This window comes from Tuber melanosporum (genome assembly GCF_000151645.1).
Source record: "Tuber melanosporum whole genome shotgun sequence assembly, scaffold_37, strain Mel28".
NCBI classification, from domain to species: Eukaryota; Fungi; Ascomycota; class Pezizomycetes; order Pezizales; family Tuberaceae; genus Tuber; species Tuber melanosporum.
Genome location: NW_003299052.1, coordinates 710,466 through 717,173, shown reverse-complemented (window position 1 = coordinate 717,173; position 6,708 = coordinate 710,466).

The window sequence follows — 6,708 nt, the reverse complement described above, 5'->3', positions numbered from 1 at the left end:
AGGGCATAACTAAGTATTCGAACATTCCGTATCTTGAGGCGAATGTAGTCTTCCATTCGTCTCCTGCCTTGATGCGTATATTATGGTATGCATCTTTGATGTCAAGTTTGGTGAAGTATTTTGCTGACCGTAGTCTGTCCAGTGCTTCTCCAATCAAGGGTAGCGGATATTGGTCTTTCTTGGTAACCGAATTGAGGACTCTGTAGTCCACGCAAAGTCTCATTTTACCGTCTTTCTTTTTGATGAATAGTATCGGGGATCCTCCTGACACGTGTAACCGGTACGCGTACTCGGTTATTGGTTTTGTTTTATGTTTTGTTTTAAGTATCGCTTTGATACTTGGTTTGTTTTAAAGTATCGTTTGATACTTGGTTTTGTTTTATGTTTTGTTTTAAGTATCGCTTTGATACTTAGTTTGTTTTAAAGTATCGTTTGATACTTGGTTTTGTTTTATTTTTCGGTTCATGCTAGACATGAACAGAGTTGTGTATTTAAAGACCGCCTGTTTCTACGATAGAAAAGGCAGACTTCGACAGACAGTATTTCAATATACATGGTTTAACGGTTACTTCTTTGTTCCCCAGTACACCCTCGAAGCCTCCTTTAGTTCTCAGCTCTCGCCTCCTCTCTGGAAGAGCAGGCCACCTGCCAACTATCATATCTATTACCGATAACGTGATTAGCACCTTGCAAACAAGTTACATTTTTTTAACCTCAGCAAGTGGTTAAGAAGATGTCCCCGGATTTAGGCCTGATCAACCTATCGATATCCACCTCAGAACGCTAGCGGAGAGAAGCGGCAGAATCACAGTACATTCGGCTTCATCTCAAACCCAAGATAGAGTCTTTGACGACCAGGAGTTGGAAGCAAATCCCACGGCAAAACCTTACAAGGAAGAAGCAACCCCGGCGCTCTGCTAAAGAGCCGGGCGATCCTGCAAACACGGAAGATACACAACCTCCAGGAGAATTCCCTTCTACTCCAGCAAAGAAGCCTTCCTTTGAACCTCCAAACGACCCCGAATCTAGTAGCGAATCAGGTATGGCTAGCACACGAGGAGGGCCATCTGGAGGAGGGAAATCTCCGGTAAGGCCTGAAGAAGAGGAGGTACCCGCAGCATTTGAACCCCATAAGTTTAAACTTCACCTCCCAGCGAAGTTCACAGGTGAAGGGAAAGACCTCAAACCTGAAGCCTTTGAACGATGGGCCACAGAACTCTCACACTTCCTACTCTTACAAGGAAAAGATCTGGAAGACCCTACAACCGGACTTATCATTGGATCATTCTGTGAAGGAAAGGCAACCGACGCATACCACCAATGCTATAAGGATTTCGGCGGGAATGTAAGATTAAGAGGATCTACAGTTCTCGATTACCTGAAAGGACGATTCCAATCCTCTATAACCAACGACCTCCTATACAACAAATTCAACCAGCTCCAGCAAGTTAACGGAATGTATATCAAGCGCATCACCGATGTGGCTACGGACCTAATAATGTATAAGGACCGAATGGAGACAGAAAGTATATCCAAATATATCCTGAAGCGACGATTCTACGACGCCATGCACCCTACCCTCCGGCGAGAAGTAGAACCACTCGAGGAAGATGGCGATGATATTGCAATAATAATTGCAAGAGCAGAACGAAAGGACGCCATTCTCCATGAGACCAAGGCCTACAAAACACAGACATTCTCTAGTAGGAACAGCCAGCCACGACACAAAGCCTCCAGCAACTCTGAAGACGATACCCTACGGGTTTTCAAGAAGAAAACAAAATCCTCCAAAGAATCGAGACGGCAAAAAGGAGAATGTTTTGAATGTGGAAAAACAGGGCACATGGCAAAGAACTGTCCTACAAAGAAAGGAAAAGGAAAGGCAATTAAGCAAGAGGCGTCGGCCAACAATGTTGAAAGCGATAACGCCCAATCCAGTGAATATGAAGAGATCCATATCGGATATATTGATGTGGAATGAAACAGTGTTCGACCTCCGGCTACATTCAAAGCACACACCGCTCTGGAAGGTACTATCCTGATCAATGGCAAAAGGGCTCGAGTCCTATTCGACACTGGCGCAATTGGAAGAGATATGATCAGTAATGCCTTTGTCTCTGTCCATGGACTCCCCACTCGAGACCTTAACCAACCCATACCAGTCAATATGGCAGTAAAAGGATCACGATCCACAAGCCATAAAACCTGTAGTGCCACCATTCGACTTGGTTCTGCAGTCCTACCCCCCCAGGAAATGCTGGTTGGAAATTTAGCCAAATACGATGCCCTAATAGGCATGCCATTCCTGAATCGCCACAAAGCTATAATCTGGTGTGGGGAATCAACTATCGATTTCCCAGATCAGAAGGTCACAGTCTCATGCAAGCCAACAAGTGGAGAATACCGAGCCGCAGTCTGTGAAACAACTGCCCTACGAATATTGGATGAGTACTCTGATGTTTTCCCTGATCAAATACCCGAAGAACTACCGCATATGAGAGAGGTGAATCACCACATCCGCCTCCGAGACCCCTCCAATCTCAAGAACCAACCCACCTACTCTATTCCTGATGCATACAAAACCCTACTTTGTGATTGGATCAACCAACAACAAAGAAGAGGAGTCATCTACCGGGCAGAAGCCCCAGGTGCCGCTCCTATGTTTGTTCAACCCAAAGCAGATGGCAAAAGAATCCGCCCCTTGGTTGATCTCAAGCTACGGAACGAAAACACGGTTATGGACAGCTCGGCTATCCCAAACCAAACCCATATCCTCAATGCAGTTGGACGGGCTATATTCCGAAGTAAGATTGACCTAAGCGATGCCTACTTCCAAACAAGGTTAGATCCAGAAAGCGAACGCTACAACAGTTTCAAAACACCCTTCGGAAGTTTCATTAGCCGAGTTATGCTACAAGGTGATATGAATGCGCCCACCACCTTTATGCGAATTATGGAAAACCTCCTGAGCGAATACCTCCACCATTTTGTTTGGGTCTACATTAATGATATTCTCATCTTCTCGAACATGGAAATAGAACATGCCTACCATATAGGACTGGTTTGCACCAAACTAAGGGAAGCTAAATTCTACGCTAGCAGAAACAAGTCAATTCTGTTTGCCGATAAACTCGATATCCTAGGACATGTCATAGATGATGAAGGAATACACACAGCCCCTGGAAAAATAGCCTGTTTAACGGAATGGTCAACACCCCGGAATCAAAAGGAACTCATGCGATTCCTAGGACTATTCAACTATATTTCCCAGTTCCTCCCACACCATGCCACTGTGACAGCACCACTCACAGACCTTACCGGCAATGCAGAATTTGTCTGGACCCACACTCATGACCAAGCATTTACCAACATCAAGGAATTGATTAAAAACGCCAATGTTATTCAACCTATCGACTATAGTAAACCAGAACCGATATAGCTGATTACTGATGCATCAGATGTTGGAGTTGGAGCATGGGTTAGGCAAGGGGCCTCCCATGAAATGGCAAGACTGGCCGCTTTACACAGTAGAAAGTTCACTAATTCACAGATGAACTATGGGACAACAGACAAGGAAGCCCTTGCTGTGATTGATGCTCTCGCCGCTTTCAATCACATCCTAATGGGCAATACCTTCACTATTGTTACCGACCACCAACCCCTCACCAATCTTAAAACAGAAAAGATACCCGGAAGGAGAAGAATGAGATGGATAGGTGAAATCAGCAAATAGGATGCAAAAATCATCTATACCCCTGGAAGAGCGAACTATTTAGCTGATGCTCTCTCCCGCCTATATGAGAATCAAGACATCGCAGACCCCCCTCTCGTTTACGACCACACAAGACAAAGCGAGGACAGCCCTGACGACACCTCATATGAACAAGAACCATCGATGGCTACTGCCAGCTCTGCCGCTCCCTCCTATCCTTTCTCTTACACCATGTTCAGTGCTGCCGGAACAGAACGAGGAAAGGACATTGATGAAGGATGGAAAGACAATTGCACGCTCCGCAGCACACCTCCTCATGAACTTGAACAAAGCAGACTCCACTGGTCCCACTGTTATCACGACACATGCCCTTTTCACCAGACTGAGATCAAGTTCGGCAACAGATACCAGCGACCGTACTATATGCCTGCTGACGATTCCAAAGACACCAGCTTAGACACCATAGAAGGAGCAGAAGAGATGATCAACAAAGATGAATCGACCCAACCTCCTCATGCCCCTAATCCTGTTCCAACACGATACCAAGGTCTTGAAGAACTCGAACAAGCAGCAGCCTACATGGATGCAATATCCTATTTACACCCCCCACAGTCAGCCCTGCCATCCTCTCCTCCCATAATCGATTCACGACCACTATATGGTGTACCCTTACGAGTATACAACAATGAAACCATTGTCTCAGTCATACCCCCTACTATTCCCGAGCATCGGCGCCAACTCTATGAAACCTTTGAGGAAGAGGAAGCCCCTATCGAACCAACAAGAGGATCCCTAATCGAGGATGAACGAGATGTTAGATCGACCACGGAAGAATTGACCTCCTCTTTCCGAAGCCAAATGATAGCAGGATACGGCCATAGCCCGATTTACTTCAAAGCCATGGATAGCTCCAGGCATGAAGACCTCGCCCCCTACAACATATCAAATGGAATGGTCTATACCACTACCCGTTATGGTGAACACTGCCTATACATACCAAAAGGCCAAATGTTCAATGGAATGACTATTAGAGAATATGTTATTACCGAAATCCACAACAAAGGACACCATAGTGCGGATCGTAACCTCCAATATGCCTCAGAATATGTTTACTGGCCTGAAATGCGAAAGGACTTCCGCGATTTTGTCAAACAATGTGAACTCTGCTAGGCAAATAAGGAGCGAACACAACTACCAGAAGGGAAATCACAGACCCTCCAACTACCATGTGAAATATTCGAATCATATGCCATCGATTTCGCAGGACCATTCAACAAATTCTCTGGATTTGACACCATCTTGGTAGCTGTGGACCGATTTTCTGGATATACCTGGCTCATTCCAATGAAAGTTACCTATTCCTCCAAAGACACCTGGAATAACCTCCAACGATACCTGTTTACCCCCCATGGATACCCCTTATCCATTGTCAGTGACGCTGATCCCCGCTTTACCGCCAGATTCTGGAAGCAAACCTTAACCTCGCTCGGAATAAACCACATTATGGCTGCCCCTGGACACCATGAGACTAATGGCCAGGCAGAACGGAAAATCCGCGAAGTTAAGACCTGAATTAGGAACATGATCAATGAACGACAAACCAACTGGGAACCAGCCCTTGTTGAGCTCGCTGCATATATCAATGCCGGATTTTCAGATACCTTGGGAATGTCACCATACATGGCAGTCTTTGGCCGTCAATACCCCCTCCTACCTACAACACTATTTAAGAACTCCTCAGTCCCTGCCTCTGACGACCATCTAAACCGCCACCAAGCAATTTAGAACGATGCCTTCCAAGCTGTTAAGGCTGCCCGATTCCGAAGCACCACTACTGCCCAGAAACGATGACGCAAACATATCCCCATCTCACCAGGAGACATGCTCATGGTACACGGTAACATATTCGTTACAAATGTTGGACGCAGCAAGAAACTGCAACCCCGATGGCATGGACCCTTCAAAGTCATATCCTTTGACGAGCATACTGAGCACTACACTGTCCAGATAGATGGACGCATGTACCGCCGCAATACTGCAGTCTTTCACGCCTCTGCTGTCAAACGGTTCCACCCAAATGACGACTCCAAGTTCCCTGGAAGAACCCACTCTCGACCTGCACCTATCATCATTGATAAGAAAGATGAATGGGAAGTTGAAGAAATCCGAGACCACCGCCTTTGGCATGGAAATGATCAGTTCCTAGTCAAGTGGAAAGGATATCCGACGAGCGAAAACAGTTGGGAACCACTAGAGGGACTAGAGCATGCTATGGATATGGTGAACGAATGGTGGAAAGACAACATGCCAAACGAATCCCTCCCCCCAACAATCAATTATATCACCATATGCTGGATACCTACAATGCCAGAAACTGAGCCATGGCACGCAGAACTCGAAGCTAGAGATGGATTTTGGGCACCATACTTTGAGTCAGAGTTCGAAAGCAGAGATGAGGAAAATCAAGCTATGGAGCAGGCCCTTGACAACTTTATCTAGTCACCAATCACCATCCGAATACCATAACGATGTCAAACCATGTGGAGCTCAATGTGAGGCAGCGACAACAGGTTGTTGGACTGTTGTTGAACCGCCATGTTATCCAACTTGAAGACTACTTCGAAATCCTCTCGATTGACTACTGTCCTGATTGCTATCATGCTTGGGTTGATGTACAGCACGAATCTGGTATTCGTGACTACTGTGATTTAGATTTCTTCGAGTCTAAGTGTTTCCTTAGAGTTTCCTCTTGTCCCTGGTGTGATACTTATGATGAGGAATTTCTTGCAGAAACTGAAGCCAAGAGTTTCTCGGAATCCGCTTTTGATGATTATTAGGTTTTGTTTGTTTAAACAGTTGTTTTGTTTTGGGGAATGTAACCAGTACTGGTACTTGGTTATTGGTTTTGTTTTATGTTTTGTTTTAAGTATCGCTTTGATACTTGGTTTGTTTTAAAGTATCGTTTGATACTTGGTTTTGTTTTATGTTTTGTTTTA